This window comes from Lonchura striata, chromosome 3 (assembly GCF_046129695.1).
Source record: "Lonchura striata isolate bLonStr1 chromosome 3, bLonStr1.mat, whole genome shotgun sequence".
Lineage (NCBI taxonomy): Eukaryota > Metazoa > Chordata > Aves > Passeriformes > Estrildidae > Lonchura > Lonchura striata.
In genome coordinates, this window is record NC_134605.1 from 103294559 (window position 1) to 103315038 (window position 20480).

A 20480-nucleotide genomic window follows, 5' to 3' on the forward strand; every position below is an offset into this window, starting at 1 on the left:
AGAAATAGGTATGTCAATTTTTATATGGAGGCATATATTTGCTGTCTAGCTACACACCAACATACATAGAAGTGGTAATTTCACAAGTTCTGTTTTAAATCATACTCCTCCAAGTTATTATCATGTGAAACTTGATCTTAACTATAATTAATGAAAGTTTATAACAGCTTAGATAAGGAAACATGGAGTTTGAAAGTGTATAATTAGAAATTAATTGCTTTAAAAGCCGGTATATTATTGTAAAATATATTATGAAGACAAATCTAAGTGGTGTATTACACAACAGATTAAATGACCATAGTAATCTCTTCTGGCTTTAGTATACAGAAAATCTATAGAGGAAGATGTAAATTTGATATGCTGAAGATTTTGTTCTGTTCAGGATTGGCTTCTTAGCAGAGCCAAGTTCAAGAATGGATGTAGAAGACTGATGTGTGAAGTGGTTCTCTTTGGTGCCATAGAAAGGCCTCAGATAAAATGAGGTCAGCTTGTCTTTGGTAATGGAAGGTGTGGTCTCTCCTGCCTCAGTAACCTGTGCCTGCTCTAAAGGAAGTCCCATTCACTGCTCTGTTTGCCTAAAACTACAACTAGGGAGATGGAGTTTCAGCAGATGCCTTGGAAGAAACTACATTTTCCCCCAGCAGACTGAACAGAAAATATAGAAACCTTTTTAAAAGTGACTTCCCTGCTAGGAATATACCATTATCTGCATCCTTTGCTGAAGGGTCTGCCATGAAAATCTTGCTCAGCCATCCCACTATCTATCTTCACTCAACCTATCCATGGAGACAACTTGAAGTAGCATTTTGTCTTAGGCCTGGCATTTGTGAAATACTTGTTAAATTACCTCAGATATCACCAGATGAGTGCCAAGGAAATTTAGGAATAATCCCAATTCAATGAAAGTAGCTTTCCAAAAATCTGTACGTTTTGGATACTCACAAGTGAATCAATTAAGGAATCTCATGAGATATATGCAGTGCCAGAAGATGTTGGGGTTTCTTTTGATATTCAGGAGCCCAGCATGCAGGAAATATAATTTTTTTAGAAAAGCAGAATCATATATCCAAGCTGCTGAATTATTAATGTTTTTTAAATGTATAACATTATCTTGTAATGAATCTGGTCTTTGTGTTTTGTAGTCTATATTGAAAAACTCCCCTCCTCCCTTTTTTTTTTAAAAGTTTTGCCCTATCTTTACAAAGTTCACTAATAACCTGAGCACAGTTTGATGGCTGTGCTTTTCCATGAATCACAGCTAGAAGTTCTCTTCTCATGTTTTATGAAACAGAAAGTCAAACCAGAATATTAGAGGGAGTAAAATGTGTAAGGTCAGTCAAGCAACAGGACTAGGAACTGAAGCCAAACAACCTTGTGCTTTCATTGCAAGGTCTTTCTCCTCCTCCAGCCCTTTTAAGCAGAACTGCCTAACACCTTGGTGCTTTCAGCAGGTTTCCACACTGGGCACATCTCTGGAGGTCAGAGGAGGGTGGGAAAATCTCTCTTTGTCAGTGCGTGGGAGGGCCCTGACAGCTGCAGGAGGAGCTGGGGCCCATCGAAACCAATTTGGCAGCCCTTGCTGTTCTCTGGAGATGGGGACCCGGAATGCAAAGCCTCCTGCCTTGTGTGGTCTTGTGCCTACACGTGCTGCACAAGCCTAATGCTAGTCTTGCTAGAAGAGGTAAGTTATAGAAATTATTCAGGTATGTAGAAATCTTAATTGAAACCCATGAGCTCAGCACAGTTAATAAATATCTCAGTCTAATTTCTGGGATGAAAGTTGGAAAACAGGAGAAGAAGCTACAAAGAAGGAAAGAACTACCTTACTACAGCCATTACAGTGAAAAGAGTAAATATGCCTTTGTTGTAACTCTGAAAAATGAAAGTTTTGGCCTGGTCTCTACTGTGGCATTATCTCACACTAAGAAAGAGGGTGATGAATTTGTTGGGATACTCACTGGAGAAACTGCTTGATTGCAATCTGGCCTGCTGCTTAGGGAAAATAAAATTTGAGTTCTCATCAGGCAACAAGCCTGCATAAGTTAATAGGCTTTAATAATAGCACCTCATTACATTTTTATAAAACTTGCCTGGGAAATGAATGCTGGAAATACAAAGGAAAGCTCTAAGGGATCACAGTTATAAAGCAAAGATAACAATATTACAGCATTTGAAAATAATGCATACACTATGCTGGATACCACACAGGATTCAGTGACTGGGATTAAGGCCAAGTAAGCTTTTTTGAATGGATGTCCAAAGCAGATGGGAGACCTGACTCATGCTTTGGAATAGAAAAATGATTTCTGGGACAAGGTGTTTGGGAAGCCTGATAGCAGTAAGAAAATTAGGGGGTACTAGTTTCTGTGAATGCTGATGTATGGTAACAATATTGTGGTCACTATTACAAAAATCACATTTGCCAGCAAATAATACTAATGATAGTCATACTTTTTGTATCCAAGGCACACCGCTTCTTTCCCATGGATTTTTATTACCTCTGTGCAGTAACTGTTGACAAACATTTATATTTTTGAAAAATGATGAGCACTGGGTTTGTGAACTTGGAGACACTGCTGTTCCCAACAACTAGTCATTAATCAAAGCTGTGGTGGAGAAGCCCTTAGACGTGTGGAGGTAAGAGCAACAAGAGGAGAACACTTCTGAATGGATGCATGAGCAAACAGCACACACTGCAGAAAATAATGCCTTTATCAGTGACGTCAGTCACATTGCCTGCAGTAAGGATCAAATTTAGGGGTTTTGTGTGGGAGCCAGGGCTCCCAAGCTTGACTGGTGGAGGAAAGCACCTCTGGAGGATGATGCAGACTATCTGAGTTGTACAGCAATTAGGATAATAACTGAGATATCTCCTTCTTTCTTTTTGCTATGCTTAGAACCTCGGCAGGTACCTAAATTAAGGGATTAAAATTAGTCAAGACAAATTACATTCCCTCTGCTCCAGTGTGTCTAGTGCCTTCCAATGCCTCTGGGGGCTGTGTGTGCTCTGTACTTCATAGAATTTTTTAGTGTATCAGGGGCAGATTTCCTACGATCCTATGTCCTCAGGGGTAATGGTATATTTTAATTACTGTTTCAAATTTGTCAGGTTGTCATGGTCAGTTGCTGACTAGAGATGAAGCTTTCATGTGACACTCACTGACTCTTCTGCAATAGCAAAGTATCTTATATTCATCTCATTTGAGGGGTTTCTTATGGGAGTTTTTGATAACAAGTCTGAACATGTGTGGCTAATTCTTGATAGAGAATTCCTGATAGTGTCTGGCTGTTTTGTCTTTGAGGAATGAAGTCATAAGAGATGGACTCAAATCAGAATGTCACACATTGTTTGGAGGTGGAGAGATGCTTCTTCCACCCCACTAAGGAGACCTGAGGGCAATGCCAGAGCCTCGACATTGAAACATTTCAGAAGGCAAGGTTCACGTCTCTGACTTCAGCCAAGACTGAGTGTGAGTGCTCATTAAAAATTAAATAATAGTACAGTTCAGATCTGAATCCAAACTTCTCATCTTGCACCATTCCAGCTAAGCTGGTTATGAACGGGAACACAGCTCGGAAACCCCTTTGAACTTTGGAGGAATTTTGTTTCTGGATCTAAAAGCTGAGTTCAGTAGTGTGTAGCAAGGGCTTTCAGTCAAAAGGGAAGCATGAAAGGAGATCATTCAGGATTATTTTTGTAACATATTTTGAGTAAACATCACATGAAAAAAAGTCATCTGTGACTTGTATTCTAATTGCCAAAATTATCTAAAAATACAAATTAAAAATATGAAACAGGGTTGTATGAGTACATTTGAACCACTATTTCACAAAAGTTTAAACTGTGGAAAAAAAACTTTATAACACCACCTGCTGTTCAGCTGGTTTTGACCTGACCCCTTTCTCCTTTTCTTGTTATTATAAACAGTGAGCTCTTTAAGTGAGAGCTGTTTAAAGGATAGGGGGCTGTAAGTGTTCCTTCCTAGATCCCAGATGCAGTGGGAGACTGATGGGCTTTTTGATCTTTATTTTATGAGTGTCTGATAAATTGCCTCTGGCACCTGGCAACTGAAATTTCACTATCTGAAAACTAACCCTTATGTCAAACAATGTGGCCAGTCTCATACTCCAAGTTAAAGAGCTGCATGCATTTAAGTACAGGATGTTTTCCAACATTCAGTACAGTATGTGGTGAAGCCCTGCTTCACATATTACTATTAGACAGATCCTCAGCTGATGTAAATTGGCATAACCCCATATGATTAAAGGAGCTGAGCTGTTTTACATCAGCTGGCAACCTGGTCCAAAGTGCAACACACATACTTTTGATTTAAAATAGTATTTTGTATGTGATTCTTCAAAGGTTGGTATGTTTCAGCTTTTTCAATATATTGCTCTGCAACCTCTGCTTTTTGTTTCTGAGGCAAGTAAAAAAAAAAGAAAAGAAAGGATTAAGATAAAGGATCATGGGTAATGTTTTCTGGTTTGCTTGTTTTTTGGCTGCTTTAGATGGAAACTGAGCTATCATGTATTTGAAATCAAAGTCTCAAATGGTGCTCTGAGTAATGACTACCAAACTGTATTACTACTTGTGCCCTGGGGGAAGACACCCGGGTCTCCAATTTGCTTCTCATATGTTCTGGAAAATGATAGGGAGACTCATGCCTTTTTTGTCAGAATTAAAAAGATCAGCAACAGATCTGCCTGAAATACTGGGATTTCTGTCTAGCAGTAATCCAAACATTTGATATTTTTCTCACCCTCTTTTGCAACAAGGATTTGTGAGGGAGAACAACAGAAATGGAGGAGAGGACTTATCACGAGGAGCAGTGATGGAAACAGTGGGAGACATACAGATGAATTGGAACCACTGTAAGGAAATAAGCGTTGAGGCAGGAATTCACATATTTAAATAAACCAGAACATGGTGCAGTCCTACAGAGGTTTTAGGACCTGTTCTGTGCAGGGGCAGCCAAGCGTGGCTCAGAGGTCTCTGCTGGGCTTGCGAGTGGGAGGAAGGTTTTCAGTGCTCCCTTAATCAGGGGAGCCTGGAAATGTCAGCTGGGTGAGACAGAGCATTAAATCTCAAATAAAGCAAAAAACACAAAGTAACTGAAGAGCCTAATCAGCATAGCAAATTGTATATGTCAGTAATAGTAAATAATGTATTTCTTTTCTGCATTCTTGAAATGTAGAAAAGAATACTTGAAATCTGATGGAGCTTAATAGGAACATGGGTATGAATTCACATTAAGTTTATATTTTTTAAGTTCCTATGTCTCCTTCTGCAGGATCCATTTCCTGTGACAGGCATCCAAGTGACAACCAAGTGTGACCGAACCTAGAACCTGTGACCGAAGCCCTGTGCACAGTCATAATTGTTTTCTGTTGACCAACACACATCCAAATATTAGGTTACTCCAGAGGAGAACATGCCATCACCTTTAACATGTGCCTCTTCATTTCTTGCTGCCATCCTCTACCCCCTGAATACCCTGCAGAATGGCTGGACTGACTTTGGAGGATGACAGCATTCAGCACCCAAAACTGGAGTGCAGGTTAGATGGCTCCATGGGAGACATCCTGTTGGAGGATGACATCCCACCCAGAGTGATAATAAGATGGTTCCTTTTACAGGAAAGCTCACGCTGGCAAATTGTCTTTGAAAACAATGCTGTTTGCTTAGAGCAGACCATTCTGTGTTTCCTTGGAGGACAGCAGCGTGGCTGGCAGGGTGCTGTGGGAGGGCTCCACACATCCAGCTCTGGTGCAGGCTTTGCCTCCAGGCTTGTGAGGGGGTACGGGTGAGCACCCCTGGAATTACTTTGCATCTCTTTCTACCCCCAGCCTTGCCTCTTAAAGTGGGATCATATAAAACACAAATTAAGCCTAGAGCTTAGAAGAGGCTGTTAGCTGCTACTGATGCACAAATAATCCATAATTCTTCCATAGAACATTTAAAGCAAACAGTCTGGGAAAGAAACAGCCACATTTTACTTCACTAAAAAATCACATAGGACAAAAGGAAATGCAGATGTTCTGACTGAACTGTCTTATGAGTTGTTGACTAGTTAATTAATCAAAGTTGTCTAGTGATTTATTGATTAACAGAGCTTCTGCAGTCATGAACATGTCAAATTTCACAATGGAAAATTTAGCAATGGAAAAAGTCTGGTCTTTTAGTTCCTTCCTTAATCAAGACAGAGAATGGCATGAGAACTGAGGACATTTCATGTATTAAGCTTATGCCAGGCAATCTAATTATGTGATAGTATTGCTTAGGCAATTTTGATTGTTTTTTCCATGCAGCTTATTTTTAAGTGGAGAGATTTTTTTTCCATATTTAAACAGTGCTAACAGTACCCCCCATATAAGAAGTCCCATAATGTCTTTAAGTACATACAGACAGAAGTATGCAGAATTTCCTGGGATTGTAGTCACATTCGGTAGTCTAATAAAGGATAAATCCCAAAGGAGTTACCTTTCCTGTATTTGGGAATTCACAGAAATAAAATATATTTAAATTTTCTTGGAAGACTGAGACCTACCTTAACTACAATAGTTGCTTTGCTCCGTATTCAACCCTGTCATAAGAAGAATGTGATAAGGGGTATTTTTTGCAAACATCTGCCCCTCTGTAAAGTTTTCTGTAAATTAATGAGTGCAAAAAGATAATCAAATGTGTGCATTTGAATTGTTATTCAGAAGACACTGAGATCTTGTCACTGTGCTCATATGTCCTGGAAGGTTAAGTTTCTCTTTTATAAAGATTATGAGTAGGACGCCAGTCCTGCATAATCATAAGCCTCCCCTTTGTACATGGTGAAGGTCAGCTGTAAATGGGTCTGTTTCTCCAATGTGCCTGTGTATCTCAGAATCATTTGGGCTTTAAGGGCCCTTCAGAATCATCCAGATCCAACCCCCCTGCCATGGGCAGGGACACCTTTCAGTAGATCAGGTTGCTCAAAGCCTCATTCAACCTGGTCTTGAACAATTCTGGGGCTGGAGCATCCACAGTTTCTCTGGACAGCCTGTTCCAGTGCCTCACCACCCTCACAGTAAAGAATTCCTTCCTAACATCTAATCTAAACCTACTTTCTTTCAGTTTTAAGCCAGTACCTCTCGTCATATTCCAAAAGGTCCTTTTAAAAAATCCCTCTCCAGCTCCATTGTAAGCTCCTGTTCTTTAGGCTCAATAGCCTATCTTCATAGTAGAAGTTTTCCAGTTCTCTGATCATCTTTGTGACCTCTTCTGGACTTGCTCCAACAGGTCCATGTCCTTCTTATGTTGGGAGCCTCACAGCTGAGCACAGTATTCCAGGTGGGGTCTCACAAGATTAGAGTAGGGGGGGAAATCCTTTTCCTTTACCTGCTAGACATGTTACTTTTAATGCAGCCCAGGACACAGAATCGCAGAATCACAGAATGGGTCGGGTTGGAAGGGACCACAGTCATCTGGTCCAACCTTCCTGCTCAAGCAGGGTCATCCCAGAGCTCATGGCACAGGATTGTGTCCAGCTGGTTCTTGAGTATCTCCAGTGAGGGAGACTCCACAACCTCTGGGCCATCTGTTCCAGTACTTGGTCACCTTCACAGAGATGCTTTCCAGCAGGTTGGCCCCCAGCCTGTAATGGTGCCTGGGGTTATTCTTCTCCACATGCAGCACCTTGCATTTACCTTTCCTGAATTTCAGATTGCTCTTCTCTGCCCATCTCTTCAACTTGCCACAGTCCCCCTGAAGAGTACCACAGCCGTCTGAGATACTGGCCACTCCTCCTGGCTTTCTGTCATTGGGGAAATTTCTGAGGCAGCCTCTGCCCCTTTATCCAAGCAATTGATGAATGAGCTAAACAATGCTGGGCCAAGTATCGAATCTCCAACTGGACCCTGTGCCACTGATTGTGACCTTCTGGGATCTGCTGTTCAGCCTGTTCTCAATCCATCTTAATCCACCTCACTCCCCTCCTCAGTTTGCCCATAAGGATGTTGTGAGACACAGTACTGAAAGTGTTGCTGAAATTGAGGTAGACAATATCTGTTGTTCTCCCTTCATCCTTTCAGGCACTTGTTTCATCTTAGAAGGCAGTAAGATTGGTCAAGCATGATTCCATGTTTAGTGAATCCATGATGATGACTCCTGATCACCTTCTTATCATCCATGCAGATAGAGCTGGCCTCCAAAATGACGTGTTCCATCACCTTTACAGGGATTGAGGTGAGGCTGGCTGGCAGGCAGTTCCCTGGATTCTCCTCTCTGCTTTTTTTTAAAGGGTGGGGTGACAATTGCTTTCTTTTAGTCTTCAGGCACCTCTCCTGATCTCCACGGCTTTCCGGGCTGTGACTATCCATTGCCAAGTCATACTGAGCTTTTTGTCCACTATCATTCTCAAGTCCTTTTCCCCAGGGCTGCTCTCAATCCATTCTCCACCCAGCCTGTACTTGTCCTTGTGATTGCCTTGACCCAGCTACAGGACGTTGCATTTGGCCTTGTTGAACTTTATGAGGTTCACACGGGCTCAACCCTCAAGCCTGTCAAGGACCCTCTGAATTGTCTCTTATGTATAATAAATATCTCTCAGGACAATTGTGTGGTAGTCTGTTATTTTACAGTTGGTTCTTCTGTAGTATGTTTTGATATTCCTTGTTATAAGTTTGTAATGGTTCCGTCTCTGTACCCCATTTGGCTTCCCTAATGGTTTAGTCCTGAGTTGTTTACCACAGTTTTCCCCGGCAAAATCTATGTCAACCCACATGTCAATCCACCTGCATACCTCCCTTGTTCCCTTGTCTTTCCCCTGTCTGTCAAAGACATCCCACTCCTTTGGTTCTGGATTGTTCCCTGTCTCTCATCCCTTCCTCAAAGCAGAATTGGATTGTAGGGTTTGCTCCCTCCCCATGTTGGCGTCTCTTGGGGAGCCCTTACCCTGCACCCCTCCCCTGATGCCTCCTGTTGCTCAAGGCTTGTGTCCTCCCCGCGTTCTCCCCATCCCCTAAAAGCAGCCCCTTCAGGTTCAGATGTGTCACTTGCTCTGCCTCACTTCGGGATTAACTCTTCGGAGAGTCAGCCGAGTGTCCTTCCCCCATTCCCGTGGCTCGGTTTCCCGTGCTCTGTCCCCGCTGCGCTCCCCAGGCGCAGCGATCCCCGCCCCGCCCCAGGCTGGGCACAGCCTCGGGGCGGCCGCTCCGTGTCTGCCCTGCGGCCGAGCGGGACAGCGCCGGAGCCTCCGCCGGGGCCAGACGCAGCCGGGCTGGCGAGACATTCTGTACCATGCAGGAATGTCCTGCAGGAAAGCATCGAGAGGTCAGGAGGCTCATCAAAGATATGATGACCCTGTCAAAAGAGATTTTCCTAATAGTGTTCCAATATCAGCAACTGGTAAAAAAATTAAATTCTGGGTTTCATAACTCTTCAATAATGCTAGGTCTATTTATTGTATTGCACTCCATCGTTTCATATTTATTGTATAATATTTCACAACATAGTATTTCCCATGTTGTTATTTATACAAGTAAATCTGATTACAGAAGAAGAAAGGTGATTTGAATTTGACTTCATTACATCTTCCTGGCTTCTGGAGCAGCCCATTGGAACAGCCCCCAGCTTCAAAAGTTAGAGTGTTCCTGATGCTACTAATTTTGACACAAGTGGTGAACTAAGCTTTGGCTCAGCAGGTGCTGAGGGAATTCCATCAGATCATTTACACACACCTGCACTTAATGAACTTAAAAAATGAGGTAATACCATTTTAATGACAGAAATTCCCAGATTTTTGATCTGGTAACTTGGTTTGAAAAGGCAGTAACTGTTTTCCCAGTGGGAAGAAAGAAAATATTTTTTTTCTGTTAATAGTAATATCTGGATATTTAATCCACATAATTTTTAATATAACTTTAAATTACCTATGTTAAAAAAAATCTGAAGAGCTTTTTCTAATAAAAAAGTGAAGCATACATAAAAAAAGGAAAGGTATTTTAAATATAAACATTAGACTACTGAAAATACAAGTAATCTGAAAGGACAGGCCTATTTTTAGAAGTATAGGGACATAGTCTTGTGTATATATGTGTCCTGTATTGCAAAGATAAAACTTCCACATAAATTAGTAAGAAAGAATTATTGGAATAAGTCAAGAAAATGTAACTTTATTGAGGAGTTGACTTTTCATGTTCCAACCATGACCATATTGTTGTATTCTTTTAAATGCTTGGACACTAAACACAATTTTTAAAGTGGTTTTTTAGGGACTTCTGCTCAGCTTGCTTTCTCTGAATCTGCATTGCATGTCTTTGCACACAAAATTTTTTCTAATGTCCACAGAAACTCTATGAGAAGTACAAGTGTAGGATGCACATTAATGATCTGAGGATTAAAAACCTGCAGTGAAAAGAAACAAATTTATTCTCTTCCAAAATCATAGGGAGACTTGTAATGGAGATTAGCCTGAAATGTACAAAGAACTACTCCTGTATCTGTATTCTGTTACTGTGACACCTTAAGCCCTCACAGGGTAATAGGGTGACAGGCACTTTCCTCTGGGGACCACAGAGTCCACAATGCTCTCATCTATATTTTAACAACCAGCAAGGAAATTTTATATCTGAATAATAAAATAATGCATGGTCTTCAAAATCCTCTCCTTCTTTATTCCCAGTTTCCCAGGAGTAATTTTCTCCAGTGGACAGTTTGTTTCTGTGTGTGCATTTTGACTTACCCAAGCCTCACGAATCACTGTGGTCTCTCAAGTCACTCATCTTCCTTGGTTGCAGCCTGCTAAAACCAGCCCTTGACACAGGCCTCAGTTAAATCTGCAAAGAGAGGTGGAGTGAATCAGGGTCTTCCAATGCTACAATTAATAATAGTTTGGCTCTTGTTCTGTAAAAGCTTGACATAGTATTTATTACACCTATGGGTTGCAAAGGATCTACTCCAGCAGTAAAGATTACACCCAGAGTTCACAGAATTTGGCTCTGATGTTTCATACATTCTGTAATGCATCTACAAAAAATGGTGGGTTTTTTGGCTCACAAATGGAACATTTCTTAATAGAAATGGGAAACAAATGCAGCAGCCTCTCTTTGACACCATCCTGCAGAACCCTGTCTGGGGGCACACGGCATCAATGTTGTGCAGTGTTTCAGATGTGTGAATGATCTTGGGTTCAGCTGAGTTTTGCAGCCTGAGCTCTGTTCCTGGTCCCAGCACACTCTGGGGAATGGGGAGGAGAGATCCAGCTGTTGTGTTCTCCAGAGGTACCTACCTGCCTACCTACCTGGGCATCCAACTGCTGCTTGGAAAAGCAGCACACAAAGGCCATAGATAAGCAGACTTCTGAGTTGCACAGACATTCTGGTTTTTGTTCCTCAAGGACCTTCCTACCTGTTCTTTCATTATTTTCTCACCTTCATTTTCTTTGTTTATTTCCCTCTTTTCAGGGGGAGCTGAAGAAAACAGAATGAGACTGTGGAGTTCCCTGAGTGCTCCCCTTCCTCTCATCAGCTTTGTGCTGTAAGAGGAGATGTCACCTCAGGTCCTGAGCTGACACTCTGTTGAGCAGTGGCTTTGAAAATCCAGGTCCGGCAAGAGCCCGAGGAAGCCCAACCTTTGATCAGCCACACTGCACCATAGGTGATGTGTCATCACAGAGTCAGGGACTGCACTTTTTAGTCAGGGGTTACCTTTAATCTCTAATTTGGCAAAACAAAACAAAATAAAGCAGAAAATCCCCCTGAAGCATTTAATTTTTGCCTTTAATGCCAGAGAGCTTAAGTGTGGCAGTTTGGTGATGTGCTATGCAAATTAAAGCTGTGAAAAAACAAAGCTAGTTAAACACAGGTTTCTCTTTAGCAGGTTATTATTCTTAGCTGTTTCCACATGCCTCCTCACATCCATGAAACCCTGGTACATTACAATGAAAGACTTATTTCAGAACTCACACATGCACTACTTTGTTAGCAGTGGAAGCACAAGCAGAACATCTGGGTGCCAAGTTCAAGCAAAGTGCAAGATTTTTTTCTGAATTCAATGTTGGTGTGTCCCATCATGTAACTATGATATATGATAAAAGGAAAAATCACAGCCAAACTCAACCTTGTTCAAAGCAAGGTGCTAGTGAAAGGATGGGATGGAAAATAAGTACTAATGGATTAATGTTCCATGATAAATGTTTTATTATAAAAGCTAGCGAGTGATTAGATAATTCTTGCTTCCAAAAGCTGGGTTTAAATATTTCTGCTTGGCTAGAAACCAAAATAAATACATCACTTAACTATCTGGTTTATAGGAACATCTATATGAATAAAAAAGTAATAGAGACTTGGTTCCTTTTCTACAGTAGGTGTAATAAATAGCCAGCTATAGCAATGTGCTGCTTACTGTTTGGAGCTGTTATGATACATAAAAAAAAATTATTACAAGTATTAAAGGTACAGCCAGAATTCTCCTCCATACAACAGAGCTACACTGTTACTAATTAAGTTAGTTTTCAAAGGGTTCAACTGTAAAAGTTCAAATAATGAAATCTTCCTCTTTAAGGAAAATTAAGATACAGACAAAAAAAATTTGAATGCTTAGATTTATAAAATTTATACAAAAACTTGAGCCACAATTTTATTTCCTCCAGTAGAGCATATTTTGAACACAGGTGGACTTGTCAAAAGGATATCATAAAGATTTTAAGTATAATTCCTTATAAAACTTTTTTCTGTAGATATCTTTATTCATTAATGGATCTCAAAATACTTACGGGGGAAATTGATTTTATCCCTGTTCCACTGGTGAAGAAATCAAGGTATTCAGAAATAAACCAGCTTATTCAGCAGCCTCCAACAAACCAGATTGCAAATGTCTCAGGTCCAATTTAATAGCATGTTTAAAGGATCATGATAGCACTGGTTGTCTTGGCAATACTTGATGCAAATGCTTAAATAGACACTTGATATTTTCTTAAGGAAGTGCCTTCAGAGGGGCAGTGTCCTCAAATCATCTACGGTGCCTTTTGTGCAGTTTTCTCAGAATAGCCAATATAATTTCAAATAGTGTCAATAAGAATTCAGTCTGGGAGGCCTGGCTGGACCTTGAGAAGAGTTGGAAGATAAAAGATAGACTCTATCACATGAGGTCTTCTCCTGTGTACAATTGCTGAAACACAGATTAAAAGGTTAGAAAAAAATGATGCAAACTCTAATTCACAGTTCATAAACTTAACAGAGAATGAACAAACATAGGAATGCAGGAATGTGTGAGTGAGCTATCCCCATAGGACAGGAGGACACAGAAATTATTTTAGTAGAACATCACATTAAGAGTAAAGCAGAACAATGCAGAGAAATGTGCCAGCTTAGAATCTAAGTCTGCATTCTGCATGTTGTTGAACAGACTTGATTTTGTTCAGGTCACTCTGTCTTGCCTGGATTATTGAGGGATGCTCCAAGTGCCAAGGGAATATAAATGACATGAACAACAGTCAAAGCAACCATAAATTGATCAGTAGATATTCACACTGAAGTACCCCATTTTAAAGCATGACCTTATGCTTCTTTAACATTACAACTCTCCCAAATACTTATCTTAAGAGCTCAGGCTGATCTCAATATGAAAGGCAAACAGACCATTCTCTTAGTCCAGGCTGCCTAGGGATGAGTGACTGTTTATGCATTTTAATTCTGGCTGTCTAGAATTCAATATTTAATTAATATATTTAGTACATGGTGTCTGCTTGCAGTGGGATGCTTGTGCTTATGCTCTGTGTTCTGCAATCTCACCACCTTGTTCTGTGCACAGGATGAGAGAACACGAGCATGAGTGGACCTACTAACTCCAAGTTCTCCGGACTTAGGAGAGATTGTCCTGGCCAGCAGTTTTGGGCTCAGGCAGACTAGCCCTAAAACTGAGCAAATATGGGGCACCCCAGTGCTGAGGTCTGTGCTATCACAGCTGTGCTGCAAACAATCCTCAGATACTCCTTAAAATGCTTACTAAGGAATGTCTACTCACACTACACTCACTCCAGTGTAAACACACCCTTAAAGCAGATGTAGAACATGCTCCAGGGGGAGATAATGCAACACCCAGGGAAGGCTGGTGAATTAAGCAGCCTACATGCAGTCACTCTGCCCTGCACATTCATACTGAGATGAAGGTCAGACTTCAGCTTGGTGCAAAGCTAGTGGAGCATGACAGCTACATAAAATATGATATAATAAACATATGGGAGTGTTGCTTTCTTCTGCTGCTATCAGTCTTATGGATGTCAGTGGAATAAAGATTTGGCCTGTGTTGCATTGCCCTACAGTAGTTTTACAAACAAGGTAGATTTATATGGCTTTGGAGTTAAGCTACTGCTGCAAAAACAAGTCCTGTAGAAATGTTTGGTGTGAGTGTATATATAGAGAGGCTACACTGGTTTCTATTGTATTAATGCTGAGGCTCTCTTAAAATTATGCAGAGCATATTTCTTTTCCATTTCTGCTAAGGGAGGGGTAGAAAATTATACTTTTATGGAATGGTTCCCAGTCCTAATATCCCTGGCTTAAAATAAACCCCTTTTTGAAAGTACTTGAATTAAGTTGTGCACTAAAAGCCAGTAGAGGAAACTATATTGAATTGTGTTGCATGAAAAATTACTAAGAAATGCATCTGGGGAAGCTGTGCAGCACATCCATGAGTAAAGATACACGGCCACCATTGCAATTCAACACATTGCTCTGAAGTTCAATAAACACCGGAATTTGAGTTTGATGGGTGCTGAAGTCTATTTCAAAAAATTACCTGGTCATGCAACTCACATATAATTGAAATAGGAGGTAGGAGCCAATTTCTAATATTAGAATGTTGTCAAACACTGCAGGAAGAGCTATTCTAATGAATGGTTTACAACATTTAAACATTCTCACTGGAGCATGAAAACAGTGTGCCCATGAGTAACCTGAAGAAGATGCAGGAAAATTCTTTTTCCTATGTGGTACAAAAGTGACTTGAAGGCTCCTGTGTATCACTGTAGCCTTTTATATTGCTGAACTTCTTAAAAAGTAAAGCAGAACTATCACATGTAAATCCAAGAGATGTACATGAAGATGGGGAGGTTTCCTCCCTTCCCATTGATCTGCATAAACAGAGCAATAAGATATTTCTCTGAGTGCAAAGTTTGGGTTCAGAATGTTGATTTTGTCAGAAGAGGGCCTGGGACAGGTTTTCTTTTTAAAATGACCTTTCACCATGAAATGATATTTTTCTAGGGCTTATAGAATCTGGGGCATTGGAGTGTATCCTGCAGCATTTTGAATCAAAACTGACAAACATTGGAGTGTGTGTTACCATCCCTATTTGTCTGAGAGCCTGGGATGTGGTTGATGTGTCCTCAGCCGCAGGGAGGTTTGGATTTTCCAGGCTTGCAGTGGCACAGGTGAAGGGCAGCAGATGGGTGCAGGCCAACTGTGGGCTCCTATCTCAGCTAGGAGGAAGGTTTATGCACCACGGGCAAAGGCAAGCTTTCTTCAAAGCACTGATCACAGTAAGAGCCTAAATAGGGTTTTCTAAACTGCTTTTTGAGGTGCCTATCTCTCCTTAATGGCTATAAAGAGAGTGTAGGGTGACTGGCCTCTGAAATTAGTTGCTTCCACTGATACTGTGAATATCTACTGAGTGCCACCTGGAAAGTATTTGCTTCCTCCTGGCTCTCTGAAGATTGACCCCGTTCACTCAGGCTATGCTCCTGGGTGAGCTTCTGCCCCTGCCTGAACTCATAGAGTGAAGTTTTGTTTATACCCAAACTGAATTAAAATTTCCATGTAGTACAGGCTATGGAGTTGGGAAAACTGCAGCTCTGACTCCAGGGAGTCTCGGTTTACAGTCAACCTCTTGAACAAAGAAACATGGATTTTCTGTTTTTCCCCACTCCTCTGATTCCCCCACGATGAGCCAAAGGAATTCAGCCAGTGAGGGGGTGGCTCAGGCTCTGCTCTTGGGGCTTTTCACTCCAATGAAGATGCTGACTCCTCACGAAGCTACCAGTGGGCTAAGTGTAAATCTGCTTTCCCACCCCAAGGACTTGCTTCTGACTATGCACAGAAATTTATAGTTTGTTTTTTAAAAAAATATTGCTCCCCATTACCCATAAAAGAGAGAGGCTTGTTGGAGCTGCACACCTCCCAGGCACAGTGCTATTGGTTGCCCTGCCAGCCCCATAATGTAAATTACCTTTGCACTTTGTAATAGAGTCAGCACCATGACAGGAACTCACACATCACTCAGTTGGCTAAGGGTAATAAAGAGGAAAATCAAAAGGAGCATGAGTTCATGCTGGAGGTATGTGCAATCAAAGAGAGAGATTTATGACAAAAGCTGAGTTACAATATTATAGAATATAAACAGCTTCTTACTGTTATGTTTTCATACACCCCATGTTCCTTCAGTAAGTACAGTGTTAAGTTTGGGGGATACTTAGCTGTGAATTTTTGCCTTCTTAAAAAGGTCTGGAAAAACAAACTTGCATTTATGTGGCATAAAAATCATTGCTGAGGTTCAGCCTGCTGGTGTGAACAAGTACAAGGTAGCAGTCTCTGGCTAACTGGCATCAAAAGCATATTTCAAAAGTCTGGTGTGATGATTCTCATTTGTTGAAAGAGGTTTAGCTTCTGCAAAACTCACTTGGTCTATTCACCACTCTGCAGTAACATCTATCATCAGTAGCCACTCAGTATTTACCAGAAGCAGTGCCAAGTGCCTGACACAGGGATGGCCTCACTACAGACTGTACCCAATTCATTCTCCTAAGAATATCCTGACTATAACTTTATCTGGGCATCCTCTGGTACAGAGGAGGAATGGCTGTGCAGTCTTGGGCCAAAGCTTTACCAATTTCTGTTGCAGATGCTGAGGGAGCACCACTCTCTCAGGAGATGGCACACTGATGTCCTTGGTTCCATGCTGGCATCTCCCCACAGAGCTGCTTCATCACCATCAGAGCTCCTGGGCATCGTCTGCAGTCCCAGGGATGTGGGCCAGCCCTGCATCCTCTTTCCCTTTCACTCGCACTAACCCCTGCCTCCTAGGTGAACAAGAGGTTGGTGTGCAAAAGAATAAAGAAAATAAAGAATAAAGAAAAGCAGAATGAACAACAAAAGACCCAATTGTAACTTGGAATTAGCTCAGAACGGAATTTTAGGAGAACTGAAATGCTGCATAACCATATAACAAAAATTAGACAATTTCAATGTGCTTTTTTTGTCCCTGTCTTTGTAACAAAGAGCAGCTCTTTGCACTTGCTAGCATTATGTGATCTGAGTTTCCCTGTAAAACTGCAAAAAGAAAAATTCTGGTGTCTGTGTTTCTTCTAGTGATCTTTGTGCTGCTTTTATTCTCATCTGGGAAACCAACAACAGGCCCAGGCACCGCGATCGCCTGCCCACCCTTTGCTCACACCAAGCTGTAGCTACAACCTCAGTCAAAGGGACTGGTGTACACTACTGTGGCACGCCAGCCCTTCCTCTGCGTGCCCATTTTTCACCCCATCTCACCCCAGACCTGCACTGGCTGTGGTGAGATAGAGGGGGAGCCAGGTTTAGCCCCAATGAAACGGTCTCATAGTTTGAGAAGAGGGCAGAATTCCAGAATCATAGAATCAATTAGGTGGCAAAAGACTCTGAATGTATTGAGTCCAATCTTTGACTGAGCACCACCATGTCAACTAGACCATACCGCCGATTGCTGCATCCAGTCTTTCCTTAAACACCTCCAGGGACAGTCAATGGAAAATGTGGAAAACATCAGCTTTTTATATTAACGCAAAAAGGATGAAGCAGATGTTTTTAAGTAAACATGGACTCTTGGTATGCATATCTGAGAAATCAAGAGAAGCTTTTTCAGAAGCAGGAGTAGCCCATGAATTTAAAGGAGTTTTAAATACTGTACTTTCCCATAAAGCTATAAAATCCTGGCAGAAAGCTCAGCAGCCAATCAAGAAGGAATGAACCTGAGCATGTTATAACTCAGATTACCAATAAAAATGTCAGTCTGAAATCAGAAGTGGGGAGTTTTATAATCTTGAACTGAAAGTATTTTTTTAATTGCTTTCAAATGGGGAACTTAACAATATAATTAAATATATATATAAAAAGCCCCAAAGTGCTACAATCTGCTTTACTATCTGACTTTGTCAAGCTGATTATTATTACAATAGGGGAAATGGTGGATTTGAATGTCTTTTCTCTGGCACTGCAATTTCCCAGCTGTTTTATTTGGATTGTATTAAAAATGGACAAAATGCACTCTGCTGCTTCCATAAAAACTAGTTGAGCATTAAGAGTTAATACCAGCATTTTAAAATCATTAAAACCAGCCTATAGCTTTAGATTAGTGTGGGGTGAGATGTGTTATTTGAAGCAGGTGTGATCTGTCAGGAGCTGTGTTTTGGCATTTTACAACCAGTGGGGCTAGGTGCACAGCTGTAGACTGAAGAAAAATGGACCAGCGTGGGTACAATGGGCGGCTTTGTATATATGTTGCTATTTTGCTAATGCACTTTTAGCGTATATATAGATAAACAGTCCAAATATTGATTGGTATTTTGTGGTATTAATAGTCTCACTTTAATCTGGTTTAGTCTCTAAAGTATATTACATTGATCAGTGACCACTGATATATTTTCTTAGTGAGACTAAATTATGCTCTTTCCCAAAGGATATGTCTGTAAACAAAGCGCCTGGAGGAATAGTTTGGATAGTGAAAGAGAGCTGAGTATGTGTCAGTCAGGTGTAAACTGCTGGAAATAACCTGTTACTGTTTATGGGCCAGCTTGTACAGATCGCTTCAGAACAGAGTTGGTTGGGAGCCAGCAATCAAACACTCCTTTTGTTGGAAAATGCCAGTGTGGGGAAACAGAAGTATTTCATAGGAATGTGTCAGTCTGATGAAGTTTTGATGAAATACAAACAGGGTCCTGCTGGAAGCCTACTATGTTCCTGCCAACCCGCACAGGTTGTTGTTGGACCAGAAACTGTTTATTCTTCTAAGGCTCATGTTGATAGGGCTGCCCCAGCCTCCACAGGTCCTGAACCTCCCTGGTGCTGGTGGGGTTGGGCAGTGTGGAAACCTTGTCTGAGGCTAGGAGAGTGATCTTCCAAGAATTATTTGGTCATGCAAATTTCAAACCTCAAATTTCAATATCTTCATTATGGCAAAACAATTTTTTTTACGTTAATTTTCTTTTCCATGAAGTGTCTCTATATTTCTAATTTTCCAAAAGACAGTGAAGTTTTCAATTATTTTAAGTTAAGGTATCTTCCCAACAGAAGAAAATTTCAACTTAATCTCATATAGTCGATGGCACAGAAATGCTACTGAGATCATGCACATGGATTACCCAAACTTTCATATAAGCTCCTCAGGTCTTGATAGCAACATGTTATTTGGGACAGGAAAATGTAGTGGTCTTCCACTATTTAAAGTAGTAATATCCTTAATTTCATAATAGAAAACTTCCCTGATATGACTGCTTTAAAGAATGTTATTTATTATACTACAGGACTGCTGAAAAGTATTTTTTAGCTATGTAGTAGAAACAAATATAATTGAAATATGTAAACTCTGTAAGTTTTTGGAAAAACCACAAAGACTGATAAGTAGATTTTAAGAACAAATAGATTTCTGTGAGACCGACAGATTGTAGGTAACATACAGATAGTGCTCATTCCTTTGCTATAAATATAGCAAAGAGAGTCTGTTTTTCTTCCCACCTATACTGATTTTTTTTTCCATTGTAACTCATCTTCTTGCAGTGGAGCTACTAGTGATTTATTCTAGTGCAAATAAGAATTAGAATTGGAAGCATTACTTTCAACCCAGCAGTGTCCATTTAACTGTCACAATGGGTAAAGACAAGAGCTCTCAGAGAAGGTTGTTTATCCTTATGGGAAGGGACAATAAAAACCACAGGGGATTTCCCTTCTGGCCTGGGTGGAATTTTAAGGGATGGAAAAGGGTAATTTTTATTCTGTACTTTAATAATCCAAGACCTTTGATGTTAGTGGTAGATATCAGTATAAATCTCAAGGGCATGAAGTTAATGGAATTACATTAAGGGTGAATTTTCCTCAAGGAGCAATTCACACACTCTGCTTTGCAGCTAAGAGTGCTATAGGTCAACAAGGCTTTGCTAATTATTACAGATTATGTGAAACATGACTACTTAGACCACAGAAAAATGTACTGTTCAATTACACATATATAACCAAAAAGACAATATTATTCTGAATATTTCCTGTTGAACTAAATACTAGAATTTTTTACTACTAGACTCCAGCCACAAGCACTGGTATGTAAGCTGGAGGACTGTGAGTATAAAGCAAGGTCTAAAGAGTTTAAGCCTTATTTTTGTACTTAAATCTTGTACTATTTGCATTCTCTGTTACTGGGACATTCACACAATCCCTGGTGACTCCTGGGACACAAAATGTGTATCCTTTGCAGCTAAAGGAGCAAAGCC

General features: G+C 40.7%; 1 long non-coding RNA gene across 1 annotated transcript in view; it reads right to left on the reverse strand.

Moving 5' to 3' along the window:
• Nucleotides 1-10766: 10766 nt before the first annotated feature.
• The window catches only part of LOC110467973 (uncharacterized), a 37596-nt gene continuing 27882 nt past the window's right edge, over nucleotides 10767-20480 (reverse strand). Inside the window, exon 3 of the long non-coding RNA XR_002464956.2 lies at nucleotides 10767-10806. This is a non-coding gene — a long non-coding RNA (uncharacterized LOC110467973). The remainder of the gene's footprint in view (nucleotides 10807-20480) is intronic.